Here is an 18,358-nt window from a genome sequence, read left to right as displayed (position 1 = left end):
CAATGAGCGCGCGAGAGAAGTGAACTCTGACAGAATTAATTGCATTATGTAGAATGATCAAAATAACAATGTCCGATGCCAGCTATTGTTTTGCATTCATTCAAGGATTCAAGATTCAAGTCAGTCAAATCAGAAACTACTCCTTTTGGCTGCTACCACGATGGTGAAATAGCGGGCCTCTGAGATTAGCCTATGATAAAATCAAAATTCTACGAAATCCTTGCTTTTTCTTTTGTCTCGCACTTATCAGTAAGGATGGAATAACGGATTTTAAGAATACAAGTATTTGGCTACTCATTGACTGCGTTTCCGACAAGTGCAACGTGGACGAGAAGAATCGTTTTGTATTGTGTTTATCGGTTGCTATTTGAGTGCTTCAGTTATCTGTGCTATCACTTTGTAAGGATAATGTCATGACACGACTCGCCGTGTCTTTTCATAGCCAACTTAATCATATCTTATTACAAGTATGACAAGAGAATACTCCTGATATACAGCCTGATTCTTGCATTTGCTGGACAGCCAATGACGTTGGCACGTAAATTTGGAGAAAATTTCTCCAGATGCTCTGACCTATAATAATAAAGTTTCATTTGCACCGCTACAAAATGTTCGTTTTTGTCCGCCTCACGTAACTTATGTGCCGCGACAAACAAGCCTTGATTGTCCCATGTGATTCATGTTAAAGTTAAAGGAGTAAATGACTGGTGTGATATCGCTTCTTTCTAAAAAGAAAAGAAAGAAAATGAAAGAAAAAACAAATGTCTAAATCCCCCGTTCATTTTACATTAAAACGAAGAAAAATAATATCATAAACATTAAGAGCATTGTTCTGTAAAGATTAACTAAAATAACTTTTAACACTAACGTTATTATTATTGTAAAACTAAACATATTTTTAAACATAAATAAATATGGATTTAGCGTGTGCGGATTTATTAAAGATCTTATTAATGCATCTATTGTCATGTTAAAGCGTTAAGAGCAGTAGGTGCTGGGCTTACAGGAGCTTTGCAATCTGACCAGAAGAAGATGCTCACTCATGATGCGTGCGAGATAAGCGCTTATCAGTCTCGAGCTTGCATCTCCGGCGCATTAAAAAAAACCCTACTTTAGACTAATAAAGGCGACTGCTAAGCTCGCCTGCTCCGTTCCAGCAGCACACTGTGGCAGACACGGTGACATTTCCATTTCACGTTGTCCATCAAAGGCGAAGCCGAGCCGCGCATAGCTGTCTCTGAGTCGGAGTTCTCGCTGCGTCAAAGCGTGCGCTAGAATCCGAGTCATTTTCCCCTGAAAAACAGTTTACAAGTTCTTTTTTTTTTTTTTGTGGGTGCTAAACAGGCGATTCTTATGTAAGATGTAAGATAATGCACTTATTTCACACTCGGACTTGTAAAATATGTTTGTTGCTTTTTTTTTTTTTTTTTAAATATTATCATCAAATTACTTGTTATGGTTGTTTCTATTTTTAATATTTTTCCTCCATTTTTATATTATTCTCGTCATTTTTATTACTTTTTTTGAAGGCTCTAAAGTTATTATTTATACATGCATGCATCAGATGCCAGGGCCCTCTCCTTCCGATTATTACCGGGGGTAATATTTCATCGGCGTGAGGCAATCTTTGTTCTTTGTGAAGATAATAAATGGCCTAATCGTTATCAGCTTACCGCTGGAGGTGTCAGGACCGAGCGAGGCTGGAAACAGGGTCCAAAGTGGCGCTGAATAAATTGGTGTTTCTTATCTCTCTCCCCCAGATTATCGCCGCCTTTTCAAACCGCCACAACAAATACATTCAATGCATCTAATGCATCATTTGAGGGGGAAGATCGCAGGGGTGATAGAGACAGATAGGCTACCCGAAGGAGAAATATTTACACATTTAACGCGTTCGGGCCAATATTAGCTGGGCTTTTGAGCGAGTTTATTGGACGGGCCGAGGTACACACGCTTAACATATCAATGCAGCCATTATCATTCATATTGTAGCGCTACTGTTGATAGGTATCTGCGTGATTATGCTGTCTTGTCATTAGATCTGTTACGTGTTGAATTAGTTGTGAAATTAGCTCGTTTCATCCAAACACTTGTTTTGCCTTCTTTATCCGCCGGATATCAGCAGTATCGTTACCCACCTTTTCTGCACGTCTTTCTTATGGGAAATAAAATCGATAGTCCTATAAATTAATTGAAAGGCAGACAGCTGGAAACCACTGGCGCTGGCTGTAGCGCCTTCTGTGTCAATTACTAATTAGGCTACGAAAACCAATAAGAGGCGGTCACTTCTAGTTAGATTTAAATTAACAATCATTTACATATAATTACAATCAAAGAGCATGCCACAAAGTGTAACTTTTGTTTGTGAGAGTAAATAGGAATATTTGCCTTTTAAAATATTTCCAGGCCTTCAGTCGGAAATCATTTTAGTGAAATAGGTAACTCTCATCAGCAGATCTAGAGCTGCCATTTAGTGTTCTGTAACTGAATATCAGCCTGTCCATTAGGCTTTAAAACAGCGGTGATCTCGTTTCATCACTAATGAACGCCCACAAGTTAATTCCATTAAAACGTGTCCTGAAAGTGTAGACGTCATAATGCATGAGGCGGATTTAAAATCATCATTTCAAATTTATTTTCAATTTCCCCGCGCTGACAGAAGACACTTAAAACCGCAACATACTAACAACAATTTCTGCCTTAATTTTTAAAGTACATTCAAAGTGATGCCGAAGTGAATTAAATTGACTTTCTGGTGAATAAAATAAAGTTGAAACTCTGAAAGTACATGAAACATTTTTGTAGAAAAATAGAAATAGGAACCAATGTCAATATAATCAGGGAAACATGTTTTGCAGTGTTCTTTACACATATAAAAAGTTGTTTTAATAACAAAGTGTTTTTCCAGAGTCTTTCTGTTTGCATTATTGTTATTAGGCCTGTTATTACTGTTATTGAATTTAATAGCCATTTCAGAAAGTATCTCTACTTAGAGACTCTATATCGTTTTATTAAACGAACAACGGAGCAGTTCGTTAATATGAAGGCTGAAGTGATTATTTTTAGTTTAGAGAAGATGCTGGAGTTTGTGCAGCTCATATCTCTGTCGCCGTTCTAAGGCCCATTTTGCGCGCAAGAATGGATTTCTATGCTGAACCGTGCTCGAAGTGAATTTTGTTATTTTAGAGAAAAGAGACAGGTTTCCATTTACAATCGAGAGGGGAACGCTGTGCATGTGAGTGACACTTATGACAAAAAGCGCCTTTTTCCAATATATACAAACTCCCCTTTTAATAAAGCGGCATCTTCACCGGGCGCACGCGCTCTGATGGTCTCCACGGCAACTCAGATAACGGAGCAGCCGTTTTCCATATCTGCACCGGAGTCTATTATACCCCAGGATTAGCTCGTTTTCCGAAAAGGTCAAACACAAAGTCATGAAACCTGGTATTTTCACCCTTCCTGCGAGTCCCTGCATATTCATTCGCATAACATTTGCTACAGTGTCATTTCATTTAGCTAATTTCATCAGGATAATGGCTTTTTTCTGAGTTGTGTGGGAACTGAGTAAAAAACTGTCTACATCACCCGGTCTGTGTTGGAAAAATACAAGTAGCTCGCAATGAACGGAATGACTGATTATAGGCATCGAACCATTTTTGCTTAGTGATATAGTGACCTCTAGTGGTCAGAGATGTATTGAGCTCCCACAACACTTCTGAGAGCAGAGGGACAGGATGCGAATTATAGGGGGTTGTAATTAGGATGGTATGGTTAACAGAAAGTTGAGCATATTATATGTAAGTATTATTATTTAACTATTATTTTTTACATACAAATATGTAACGTTATGTAACGTTTCGTTACTACAAAAGTTAGATTACAATACGCTCGCGAGAAAAATGGCAACAGAACGGCGGAGAATTCGAGCGCTGTCTATTAGGATCCTATCCCTGATAGCACAGCTACATCACAGAGACGTCTGTTTGAGGTCTGCATTTACATCTGGAAGACGTATTTTTACAGTGTTTGCTCATCTGCAATACCTCTATAGCACGTTTCCTATCAGACATAAAATATAGATGTCTAAGATGTTAGAATGTATGTAAAAACTGACATTTGTACACAGCAGATGCTTTCCAGACCAAGAGATCTTTAACAGACATCTTGCAGACGTACATGTGCTAGCTGGGATAGTATGGCGCAACAACAAAACACAAGTACTGTTGTTTTATATCACATTATTACATACACCTATCACAAAAACAGCCTATCTGTGTGTGTGTGTGTGTGTGTGTGAGAGAGAGAGAGAGAGAGAGTGTAAAACATTTAAGATTGTTAGCCGAATGTTAAAATGGCGCCAAAAGACAATTGCGCGAAACCAAGTTTAAGCGCGTAAATTACTGACAGCTAATAAACGCAACCAGACGTTCATAAAATAATTTGCACACTGTAGAGGGAGTAATGTTTTGAAAACTTGGAATTAATTCAACCACGGAAACGTTAACTTAGCATGGAAAGCCAGAATTATGTGTAGCCTACATTTTGTAAATCAAACAAAAAACGAAAGAGAGAGACGGAGGGAGAGCACGAGGCACATTTCATGGATGGAATGTCCCAGGTGGGAATCCCAATAGCTGCAGAGGAAGTGTGCTGAGTTTTGGCAGGAAGAGAGCGCTGGGAGGGGTGGTCCTGACTGCGGAGGGGGGGAGTTTCCTGATATTCCTCTTAACTGCCTCCAGCTCGTGGGTTCTCTTCCTTTCCCCGACCGTCCACTCTCCATAATGCATGTCCGACTCACTCTCACCCCAGCGTTCCTGTCTGCACTCTGCCCTAAAACATCATCCTTCCAAAATCACTCCCTGCAATCTCCTAGCATTGTTCTCTTTCCAGTGATCTACGTTCAGCTCAGGCTCCTTATTTATTCTTATCACGATAGAACTATAAACACAGTACTGATTTTGTCAGTGTGTACCTTTAGAAAATGCATGTAAACTCCCATGAAAAGAAAAATTACAGTCAATAACTGTTTAGTATGGCAATTGTTTCTCATTTGAGATAGATGAGATTAGATGGAGAGCAAATGGGAGCCTAACCTCACATATCTTTCAAAGCTCCAGGTTCGCTGTGCTTGTTCGTAGGTCTTTTCAGTTTAGCTGTAAGGTTTGTGGTTGCATATATGACTATAAAATAATAATACATTTTTATGATCATTATTATTACTAAATATTATTACTAAATTATCTAGTAATAAAAACAGAGATGCATTTATTTGGAACAGAACCAAGTCTCTCCAGGAAACTGAAAACACTGGATCATGAGCTGCTTGCTTCACTCTGAAACATGTGCTACATATATGTGTCCCTGGACCACAGGACCAGTCATAAGTAGCACGGGTATATTTGTAGCAATAGCCAACTATACATCCTATGGGTCAAAATTATTTTTCTTTTATGACAAAAATCATTGGGATATTAAGTAGCGATCAAGTTCCGTTAATATATTTTATGCATTTCCCACCATAAATATATCAAAACTTAATTTTTAAATTTTTGATTAGTAATATGCATTGCTAAGAACTTCATTTGGACAACTTTAAAGGCGCTTTTTTCAATATTTAGAATTTTTTGCACCCTCAGATTCCAGATAGTTGCATCTTGGCCAAATATTGTCCTAACAAACCATTAGTCAATAGAAAGCTTATTTATTTATGATGTATAAATCTCAGTTTCAAATAAATGACCCTTATGACTGGTTTTGTGGGCCAGGGTCACATATTTATTTAAAGAAATCACAGCCATATTGCAATTTTGGATTTATTTCAGTTCAGTCCTAATGTGACTTTTCTCATCAAATTGTTTTTATGGTCACATTTAGTGTTTCTCCTCAAAATTGGGTGATTTCCATTCATTTCAATAGGAATCCATGCGATTGGGAGTTTTGCGCAAGGGGATTTTTGGGGGGAATTTTATTTTTGAGTTGGTCACACAAACAGAAAGTTGGTTTGAAAGTGACTTCTGTGTGAGCAGTGCTTCAGACTTCACTGACAATGGAAAATGGGCCTGAAAATGTTGTCTGCAAAATTTAGGCGAAATGTGACCACACCTTTACTCTGTATGTGAACAACCTTCTCATTCTTCTCATATTTTTATTTCTCCTCAGCAACTTGATACTAACATGATGCTGATACTACCTTCTGCACAAACGTTTTCTCCTAGACTGATCGAAAAGCAGGTAAAATTCTTTATTTTGTGGTTTAGAAAAACATTTCTAAAAATTTCTTCACAGTAAAGAGCTTTGTGTGGTCTCAGTCTAATGCAGGTGGAAATGAACTTCAGATGTTAGAGGACAGCATGACCGGCGGTCCAACACACAGCTTGGCGGAGGGGTAAATAAAGAGTGATACGGGAAGCACCAGGGACAGGAGGTCACTTCCTATCTGTCAAACAGCCCCAAACGTCAGGCTTCATCACGTGCCGGTGGGCAGCACACCTGGTCTCACCTTCACGCTCCGCTCTGACAGGTAGAGGGCAAATAGTTAATGCCGCTGGGCAGGATAGAAAAAAAGTGGGATAAAGAGAGAGAGTATGAAGAGAGGACATGGAAAGATGTTTTGAAGTGTCTGGGGAGGTGAGAAGGAAAAGTCTTTTTGTCTCTGCTGAGCTCAGCGGACTATCTAAGTTTCCTATCAGCAGTCGAGTAGAGGAAAAAGGCTGCCCTGGAAAACAGAGGGTTAGACTTGCGGCCAATGGGAAGTGACCTTGCCCTTCCAATCAGTCCAAGTTTGTGTGACTGTATGTGTGTGTTAGTGTACGCACACAGATGGTCATGGCTGTGAAGACCTTCAAAACGAATCAAATATGTATCGACATATCTGTGTGTCCTGAAGTGGTTGGGCTATTGCATAAGTATTTTGACAGGGAGCTGGGTTGAAACTACATTTGGAGTCATGCTGAGGCAAAGAATAACACACACACTCATGAAAAAACATTAGACGGGGATCTGACACAGGCACGCTTCCTCCTGAGATGAATCGGGGGCCTGACTCCTTCTCAGAGCCCGGGGTGGAGATGCTTTGATGGGATGCCATGTGGCAGAGATCAGGGGGTCTTAGCTGGAGCTCTGGACTGTAACACAAATGAGGAGGAGAGCAGAAGGATTTCGCTATGATTAACACAGATCTGTTATGTAACTAAATACATGTAGACTTTACAATTTCATGTCACACGTTTGGGTTTTTTAAAGAAGGTTTTTGGTTAAATGCCTCAAATAAGGTCAGTGGTTAACATTCGCTCAAGTTATTTTCTTTTTTTATTCTACAACATAAAATAAATCAGTGTACCTTGTGATTCGTTGTCATCACAACGAACAGGAAAACCATCTACTCACTACTAGTTTCCATACACTACCATCTACTCACTAAAATGTTTTAGAAATAAAGGCTGGAAGAGCTGTCAGGAGCTTAATGGTCGGTGATGCTGAAATCATGCGACCGCAGTGTAGCTGGGTTTGTTTATAGTCTTCTGGCGATTGCATTTAGGCTTCAAAATTCATAAAAGTTGTTCATTTGTAAAGATTATTATGATGAACAAAATGTGTAAGAATCATGAACTTTCACTGGTTACAGAACTCATTTTTTTGTGCAATGATCCAAACGCCAATGGAAAAATCATACTGGGTTTTGCTAACAGGGTGATGCTAACTTTGGGTTTGGCCTACAAAAATACTTAATTACTGCCGCACTCTATATTCACAGTAGATGTACAGTGTAGTGGGTCTATTAATTAATTCAGAAATGCATTAAAAATAAAATAAAATTCTAGATTAAAAAATTGATATTGAAATGAATAAAATGATATTTTGTGACAGACTATAAAATAATAATACATATATTTGTATATTTTTATGAATACTTTTGTCTATATCGAACTCAAGGGGTATGTCCAGCAAAATTATTTGGTACAACCAACATGCTGAAAAAGAAAAAACAATAAAACGCTAAACGGCTAACGAAATACGCTCTTAAAATATGAGATCACTGGAACTTTTTATGACGAGACAAGCTAATTGCAGGTTTTGTGCAAAATTTTGTGCAACTCCTCTGAATAATAGAATTTATATTTATGAATTCATAGTTGAAAATGATATTTGCCAAAAGACAGACAGAGAGAGAGAGAATCATAAATATGTGTACAATAACATGTATTGAATATGTAAGAGTAGTATGTTATTACTTTTTATTTGGTGTTACAACTTTTGCGTCATTACATTGAAAATCAAAATTTGTCATTGACCCAGATGTTTAAAATGTATAATAGTACATAGACCGACACCGATATTTCTGATTTGTCAAATATTAGTGGACCCTGCTCATAGTTAATGATAAATAGTGCTGGACGATAATTAATCGCAATTAATCGCACACAAAAGAAATGTTTTTGTGTAAATGATATATGCGCGTGTACTGTGTATATTTATTAGGTATATATGTGACCCTGGACCACAAAATGTCTTAAGTAGCATGGGTGTATTTGTGGCAATAGCTAAAAATACATTGCATGGGTCAAAATTATTGATTTTGCTTTTATGCCAAAAATCATTAGAATATTAAGTAAAGACCATGTTCCATGAACATATTTTGTAAATTTCCTACCGTAAATATACTGTATAAACTTAATTTTTGAAGTTTTTTAGTAATATTCATTGCTTAATTTGGACAACTTTAAAGGCAATTTTTTCAACATTTTTGCACCCCTCAAACTCAGATTTTCAAATTGTATCTCGGCCAGATATTGTCCTATTCTAACAAAAAATATATCAACGAAAAGCTTATTTAATCGGCTTTCAGATATATAAATCTTAATTTCAACACATTTACCCTTATGAATGGTTTTGTGGTCCAGGGTCACATATAAAGACACGCACATACAGTATATTTAAAAAATATTTACATATATATATTTATATTCATATAATTTATATTATATGTAAATATATTTAATATATATACATAACATATATTTCTTAAATATATACATGCATGTGTGTGTATTTATATATACACAGTACACAAACTCATATTTTGGACACAAACTTTTATTTTAGATGTGATTAATCGTAATTAATCGTTGCCCAGCACTAGCTGTGGTTACTCTGAAAAGTGAAGTTAGTTCTGTGCAAATCATTTGTTTGCAGGTGACGCTTTTTTATCAAATGCCCCGCCATTGATGTATGAATGGCCAACTCGTTTTTTGAAGCCACTGTATAGATTGTTCTGTGTTGAACATCTCCAGACAGGCGCACACACTTGCGCGCAGGCAGCATTACTCTTTTCTATCTCCCTCTTTCTTCCACCTGCCCCCACCTTCTTTCAGAAAGAATGTGTCTCTCGGCACCCAGGACCCAATCCTGCGTTTGAAGTATCACCGTCAGAGCTCTCCTTCCATCTTTCCGTCTCCCTCCGTGCCTCTTCCCTCCCCTCCCCTGTCGTGTCTGTCGTATCTGTCAGCCGGACTCATCTCCACCCCCTGCAGCTGTGAGCGGGAAACAGACCGCTCCTTTGTGTCCCTCTGTTCCTGCCGTCCCTCGTCTTTTACCGCCGTGATCACACCTGCCACCTGCGCAGGGCACCACTCACCTTTCATCCTGCTCTCTCCTCTTTTTTTCTTACCAAAGCTCTGTCAGTGTGGAATGACCGCCGGACGGGGCAGTGCCTGCTTCTCTCACATGCTCTATTGTTGAGCACTTTTCTAAACTGGCAGGCGCTGTGCTCATGAGTGGACTAAGTTAGGCTAAGCCACTTGAAACTCTGCATTACACTGATTTACCATGGGACAGGGGTGTTTGTAACCTCTAAATCACTGTACTGCAAAGCCTCCAGTGTCTTGTTGCTTTTATCTATTGCTGACATTATATAAAAGACCAGCATTTAATAAATAGTTAGCAAGGACACTGGTCAAAAGTGACATCAAAGACAGTTACAATGTTACAAAAGATTTCAAATGCTATTCTTTTGAACTTTCTATTCATCATGGAATCCTAAAAAAATAAAATTTATCATGGTTTCTACATAAACGTTTTGCAGCACAGATGTGTTTCTTGAGCAGCAAATCAGCATATTAGAATGATTTCTGAAGGATCATGTGACACTGAAGACTGGAGTAATGATGCTGAAAATTCAGCTTTGATCACAGGAATAAATTACATTTTAATTAAATTCAATTCACATTTATTTGTATCGCACTTTTCACGATGCAAATCATTGCAAAGCAACTTCACAGAAAATTGTATAATGTAAAGTGTCTACATTATATGGTGGCAATGGCAGAAAAGTACAGTAAAATTTATGCAGTTTGTTAATGACATTTTGGCAGCATTTGAAGTTCTCTGAGGGGTTGGTATCATCTCTTCTCAGGTGTTCGTTCATCTCACATTCGTTAATTTTTTAGGGTCTGGATTCAGACCGAAGCTTGTGTAATTCCTAGTTACCTCCAGATGCCCGTCCCATGGCAGAAACAGAGACACAAATAGAAAAAAATAGCGTAGCTGCAGTTCCCACCAAGCAAAAATGATTTGTTCAACCCAAGCAAAAGAGTGAAAGTGTGCATTTGATCACATATAAGTGAGGTACAAGGTTATGAGATGCATTATGTGAATGCTTGGCTAAAGAGATGTGTCTTTAGATTTAAACAGAGACAGTCTGAACTCCGAACATTATCAGGAAGGCTATTCCGGAGTGAAGAAGCTCTACCTCCTTTAGTGGACTTTGCTATTCTAGGTACTACCAAGAGTCCAGAGTTTTGCAACCACAGGAAGCGTGATGGATTGTAAAGTGATAGAAGACTAGTTAGGTATGCAGGAGCTAAACCATTAAGGGCCTTATGGGTAAGAAGTAATATTTTGTAACTGATACGGAACTTAACAGGTAGCCAGTGCAGAGACTAAAATTGGGGTGATCATATTTTCCTGGTAAGGACTCTAGCAGCTGCATTTTGAACTACCTATAACTTGTTAATTAAAGATGCAGAACAAACACCTAGTAGTGCATTACAATACTCCAGTCTAGAGGTCATGAATGCGTGAACTAGCTTTTCTGCATCAGAAACGCTTAGCATGTTTTGTAGCTTGGCACTGTTTCTAAGATGGAAGAATGCTGTTTTTGTAAAATGGGAAATATGATTTTCAAAAGACAAGTTGCTGTCTAATATAACACCCAGATTTTGACTGTAGACTAAGTAACAGTACATCCGTCTACATGCAAATTGTATTCAAAAAAATTCTGTGTACTCTTTTTTTGTTCCATTAAGTAATATCTCTGTCTTATCTGAATTTAATAAGAGAAAATTATTGGTCATCCAATCCTTTAACACACTCTGTTAGCTTAGATAATTTAGAAGTTTCAACATGGCAACATGTATGTTGAAAATAACAGAGGACCTAAGACAGATCCTTGTGGCACTCCATACTTTACTGGTGTTAATTGAGATCCCTTTTTAAATAAACAGAGAGATAACAGTTGGACAAGTAGGATCTAAATCATCTTAAAGCCTGTCCTTGGATACCTGTATAGTTTCGTAGTCAGTCTTTGAGTATGTCATGATCTATAGTGTTGAACGCAAAACTAATATCAAGTAAAACTAATGAGATGCAGCCTTGGTCTGACATCTGACACATAACATATTAAAATAGTAAACAGTTATTTTACATTGTAATAATATTTTACAATATCACTCTTTTACTGTTTTTTTTTTAAAAATAAATAAAGCAATATTGAGCATAATAAACTAATTTCAAAAAAGAAAGAAGCGAACCCATAACTTTTGAAGAGTATCTATACAATATGTATGACAATTCAAATTTTAATCTAACCAGAATAAAACACTCTAATTAATGCTCATTAGCTAAACCGTATGTTATTATGGCTGACGGCTGTTTTATTAGTTAATCTAATAAAAATGTATCACAAAAATTATATGTTTTGAAAATTTCATTTAAAACCACAATGGAAAAGTGTATTTTGGAAGATGTGTAGAAGATAGAAGGAGATGGATGTAGAAGAAGCTGCAGCTGGGCTTCGTCTTTCTTTATTAAAGGAAAAAGATGTGATGTAAGAAAGATAAAAGTGCATCTGAGATAAAAGTTGTTCTGAGGCGGGATCGGGCCGCGGCCCTCATGTCCACTTCAAGTGGGGATGTTTGGGCTCATATATTCACCTGTGGAGGGGTGCCTGTTTCCTGTTAGACTTCCTGTTTTTAGCTGAATTATTGCAAGGTTTAATGAAATCAAGCAGCTAAATAATGGAAAACAATTAATTGTTAATTTAAGTTTAATATAAAGTAGACATGACACACTGAAACAACGTGCAACCCATTTTACATCTGTAATGGGGTGTAGTTTAATCTAGGCTGGACTTTTTGGGAACTATTTGGATTGGGAAAAGTGTCTACATCAGTGGCTCTTAAACTAGTGGGTCTGATACTGTCACAGATAGTTAGGAAAAACAATGCTGAATGCAAATAATAAAATGTAGCTAATCATATGATTGTGTATAATTGAAAAATTAAACAGTTGAAAAATCTGGTAACACTTTATTTTGAGGTGTCCAGGTTACAGTGCATTTGCATAAATAAGCACTATGTGGTATTAATTAACAGCATGTACTTATTACAGGTTCAGGGTTTGGGTTGGTTTAGGGTTAGTTGCTTGTATTTATGCATATTTAGGGCCAGAGCACCAGTGCGAGGACCCTGTTGGAATTGCTTAGGTTCTTCTTCTTCTTCTTGTCCAAAATGAATCGCATTTTTAAAGGGCCTAAACATGCTTGAAAACTCATGAAACTTTGCCCACACACCAAAAGTGGTGAAAATTTACATCTGATTTGGGTTTCAGAAGTGGGTGTGGCAAAATGGCTCGAAAGTGCCACTAATACAATTTCAACGAAGTGCCCCTCGAGCTATGCTTCACATACATCCACGAAATTCGGTAGACACATGTAACACACCAATACCTACAAAAAAGTGTCTGCTATTTTGAATTTTCTCTGCAAGTTTTGTGCCATTTTTGCGTTGTATATAAATTAACTCCTTCTGGAGATTTCATGACATCAAGATTATATGTGGTCAGTCTACTCTAAAGGCCTTTGTGATGTTAAATTGCGAAGATCTTGAGTTTTCGTTTAAGGGCGTGTCCATGGTACCCTGACAAAGTTCAATGTTTCGCCACGGGAATAGAAGGTGGTGTAGCTCAGCCCTACAATTGTGAGGTCAAGACCAATCCTTTAATCTTACTACTCGAAATGATTATTAAACACAAGCTATGCAAAAGTGGCAATCCTTCCGGTGCACTCAGTGTCTGAATTCACTCACTTGTTTTCATTCACTCTTTCAAGTGGACTATACTTAGTGGAGTAATGTAGGGAATAGTGAATAAGGATATAGGGAGCGATTTCAGGTACAGCCTTATAATCATAGCGCCACCTGCTGGCAACAGGAAATGACTTGTTTTACACTAACTTAAGCACGCAATGTCCAATCTGCACCAAACTTCACGTTTGGTAAGAATCCGGGCCTGAACACATCTAAGGACCAATATTCAGTTATAATCATAGCGCCACCTGTTGGCAACAGGATATGTCATGTTTTACACTAACTCAAACATACCGTGTTTAATCTGCACCAAACGTCATATGTGTTTTATAAAAGTGCTGGCTTGAAGACACCTACATGCCAATATTCAGTTATAGTCATAGCGCCACCAACTGGCAGCAGGAAGTTTGGCACATACAAATGACTTTGACATACTCCTCCTATATTTACTATTTTAAATGCATATTGCTCACCGTTCGCTGTTTTCCTAAAGCCACCGGGTGGGGGTGAGCCCGGGTGCAAGGGCCCTTTCAACGCTGCTTGCAGCTTTAATTTACTATTATAATTGTTATTAAATTTTACTATTATTAGGACATCTTAAAACTAGTGTTACCAAAAATCCCATAACTTTCCTGTTAAAACGCCATCCTTCCAAACTCTACAGTATCGTCTTTCACAAAACAGAAGCTGTGCAAGCAAAACTATGCAAGAATAAAACAGACTACATTAATAACAGATAAAATTGCACTGATGCTAAACACGTTTTGTACCTGTACCCATAATCTGCTTTGTATAGTGAATTATTATCTTAACTTTCAATGTTAGCTTTTAAAGATTTTATGTTACGTTTTGTGCAATAAACTAGTTGATGTCCAGTCTAAAAATCTGATGCCAGAAGTAAGCGATGACTTCAACTGAAAAAGAAAGTGGTTTCAGAGCCAAATAATTACATTTTGATGAAAGATTATAATAGTATTATAGATGAAGTAAACAGTTTTCTCTTACTTAATGAGGTGCTGTATTAACCAGTCAGCACCCAGAACCAGGATGCTAAATGCGTTTCATAATTAAATAAATGACACAGTTGTTCTATGTGAAAGGACACAGTTAATATGTTGAATATTTCTCTTTGCTGGCCCAAGTCAGGTGCCACAATGTAACCTTTCAAAAACAGCCCTTTCATGTAGTTGCACAGCTTGAGGTTTTCTGACAGTGTGTGTGTGTGTTTGGTTGCATGTGTGCGTGTCATGGAGTGCGGACAGTGAGGGCGGTGTCTCTGTCACCGTGGTGATTTATGAGTGTGCTCAGTTGCGAGCTGCACAGTGCAGGATATTGTTCTCTGACACTGACGGGTCTCTCTGCAGGCTGTCAGGAGGTGCGCGCGTGTGCGTGCGTGCAGGGGCTGCAGGTGAGTCCGGGCCGGCGCAATCAATCAACGGCGGGTCAGTACGGTCCCGGGGCCCGGGACCACCTCACACTCGCCTCTATTGTGGCCGCTCTATCGCTAATGAACACCGGCCAAGTTGGGACTCTTTGTTTGGCGCTGGAGTCTTCTGGAGCTCCTTGAGAAACTGTCATTGAACTCTTCAGCTTGGAGCGCGTGCGCGCTCACCCTCCACCTCCCCCACACACACCTCTCAGCTTTCAATGTGCACCACATCAGGATACAGTACTGCTGCTGGATTCCGGTTTCAAACAGAATTTAAGCTCCGGTCTGGTCAACAGCTAAACCGCAGTTTTGGCAGGAGCTGTACTGTATGTTCTAGATGAAGCTGTGATGGAGGGGCTTCACCCGTAACGACCCTTTTTCGTTCACCAATCAGCGCGCGCTGGAAATCAAGACAAACCTCAACGTGTGCGCACGCACGGACTCGTGATGTCAAATAGCTGACATCTGGCTCAAAATCAAGATGTGAGATGAAAAGTTGTTGCTTTAAGCAAGAAGTTATGAGAGGCTGTGCTCTAACATCAATATAATGTGGATGGAACGCTGTACTGACCAATCAGCGTCCATGACCCGAATTCAACATCAAACTAATGTTTTACATCTACACCATCCACCTTATTTTACATGTAAATTTACCATTTGTAAATTTAATGTGTCTGGGTTCTGGTCTCATCTGCATCCAGTTATTTTTAGCTGTACAAAACAGCTGGTTTTGCTGCTTGATATTGCAAACTGGTGTGTCTTACCATATTATTTTAATGTATTATCTTATTTATGAACACGCTGGTTTGTAGTGCAAACAGTTTTACTGTTTTTTATTATTTCCCAATGGCGGCTTATGAACTGTAACTCTAACACATTGCCAGAAAACAGCTTACTTCTGCACTGAAAATTGCAGGTGGCTCGCAGGATGTTGCTATGCGGTTGCTAGGGTGTATTTATTGGCCCAAGTCTAAAAAGAGCTGGCAAATTCTGTTTTTGGTCTGAATTTCTTTTTTTTTTTTGGCATGATGATTGATCAAAAAGTCACACAAAATAAGTAAATGATGAACTGCATAATAAATAAAATGTAATAATAATAAAGTGACCCTGGACCACAAAACCAGTCATAAGTAGATTATTTGTAGCAAAAGCCAACAATACATTGTATGGGTCAAAATTATATATTACATTATATATATGAACGAGAAATATATATATATATATATTTTTTTTTTTTTTTTTGTTTGTTTGTTTGTTATTTTTCCTACCGTAAATATATAACAACTTAATTGTTGATTAGTAATATGCATTGCCAAGAACTTCATTTGGACAACTTTAAAGGCCATTTTCTCAATATTTTGAATTTTGTTTACCATACATCAATGGAAAGCTTATTCAGCTTTTAGACGATGTATAAATCTCAATAAAAAAAAAAATCCCTTATAGTCCAGGGTCACAAATAATTACACTACCTTTCAAAAGTTTGGTGTTGGAGAGCTTTTGAATGTTTTGGAAAGAAAATTTGATCACAATAAATAAATTAATAAAAATAAAAAATAAAAATAAATTGATAAATAAAAATAAAAAAACAAATAAATAAATAAAACCATGAATTACTACATAAAATTATGAATTATATACAAATAATAAAATAATTACACTACACTTTTAAAAAGACGCTTCTTATGCCTAAGGCTGCATTTATTTGATCACTAAATACACAAATCATTAATTACATAATAAACAAAATAATTAATTATATAAAAATAATAAAATAATTACATGAGTACATTTTTTGAAAGAAGCCTCTTTTGCCCACAAATGCTGCATTTATCTGATCGCAAATACTGTAACAACAGTAATATTCTTAATACAGAAATATTATTAAAAAAAAAACTGTTTTCTGTTTTAATATATTTTAAAACCTAAATGGTAACACTTGTCACCATTAGCCTTTATATATAATGTATTCAAGGGAATTCATAATGTACATTGTAATGCATTATATCTTTTCATAAATAAATGTAAGAAAGTTTAATGTGCACTATAATTTTATCAGATTTCTTGTAACATCTACATTTTTTTTTTTTTTTTTTTTTTTTTTACATTGTAAAGGTGTAACAATGAATAGAAAAAGTGTTTTAATTTTTTAGATCTGGTTACAATTGCAGTGCATGAGATCATACAATGTATCACAGGGCATAATTAATATATTAAACATACTGTTACAATGTGTACAATCATATTGCTGTGATCAAAGCTGAATTTCCAGCAGTCTTCAGTGTCACATGATCCTTTAGAAATCATTCTGATATGCTCTTTTTTTATTATTATTATCAGTTTGAAAAAAAAGTATTAATTTCTTTAAAAATATATATAAAGATAATAATACTGACAACAAACTTTTGAATTGTAGTTATGAAAAAGTAAAAATAATTGCAAAATCAGTACATGCACAATTATGTCATTATTGTCAATGTGTAAGAGAATACTCTCACTTCGGTACGACCCAAACGAATGTACTGACAGATGTTATCGAGTTCTGTAACTGTAAACATACGAGCTACAGCAGGAGTACGTAATGTACAGTTAAAAAAACACAAGCATGTCGCCACTCTAGAAACGTTTCTGTTTGTATGTTCTGTTCGGCATTCACACATGCCCTTGACTTTCACAAAAGCTATTTTGTCAGCCTGCCAATGTGTGAGAATGAGCGTTTCGCAGGGTTTCCCACCCTCCGGTGCGAAAGACTGACCGCAAACACAGAGTGCGTGCCATTGTGAGGGTCCGGCCGCTCTAAGCATCAGTGCTAACAGACATTGTCTCGGTTTCCCTCCAGTGTGTATTTTCAGAATGATTATTGTACAGAATATACAATATGTCGGCGTTATCATGGAGACGAGAATGGCGCTTGTTATTTCGGTACAGGAAATGGCCCTGTGCTGACCACTGATGACCTCATGAGGAAGGTGATGACCTCAGGTTGGCCTCTGACAGCTTCTTGGGTTTGGCTGAGATTGGGATCCTGTACATGATGTGCAAATCCTGCAGAGAAGCACCTCTAGTAAGGCAGGCCGTATAACACAGATCACATGTTAGTAATGAAAGAGACACGATGAGTCTCTGTTTATATCATTATTATTGTTTTTAAAGTTACAGAGCTATAAAATAGTGCAATAATGGTAAATTCTGCTTTTATATGCAGTGATCAAATCAAACCTCACTTAGTCCAGCAGAGGGGTTTAAAAGTTAACTGTTAAGTTAAGTTAACTAATACAGACCATGGTTTAGATGAGGGTTGAGATTGCTGGAGTATGTTCTCAGTGTATACAACGTAATAGTGCCCTCCTGTGGTCATAACATGCAAACTTATTAAAAGGAGGCTCTACAGGTGACTAGCCTGCATTTCACCAGCAGACTACACCATATGAACTATAAACATACAAATAAGTAAATAAATAAAATAATAAAATAAAATTATTTATTTATTTATTTTTTTTTAAATAAGTCTCTTATGCCACCAAGGCTGATCAAAAATACAGAAAAAAAATTATGGCAGTTTTAA

The sequence above is a fragment of the Labeo rohita genome, chromosome 11 (assembly GCF_022985175.1).
Source record: "Labeo rohita strain BAU-BD-2019 chromosome 11, IGBB_LRoh.1.0, whole genome shotgun sequence".
Lineage (NCBI taxonomy): Eukaryota > Metazoa > Chordata > Actinopteri > Cypriniformes > Cyprinidae > Labeo > Labeo rohita.
Note: the sequence above shows the minus strand (reverse complement) of the source record.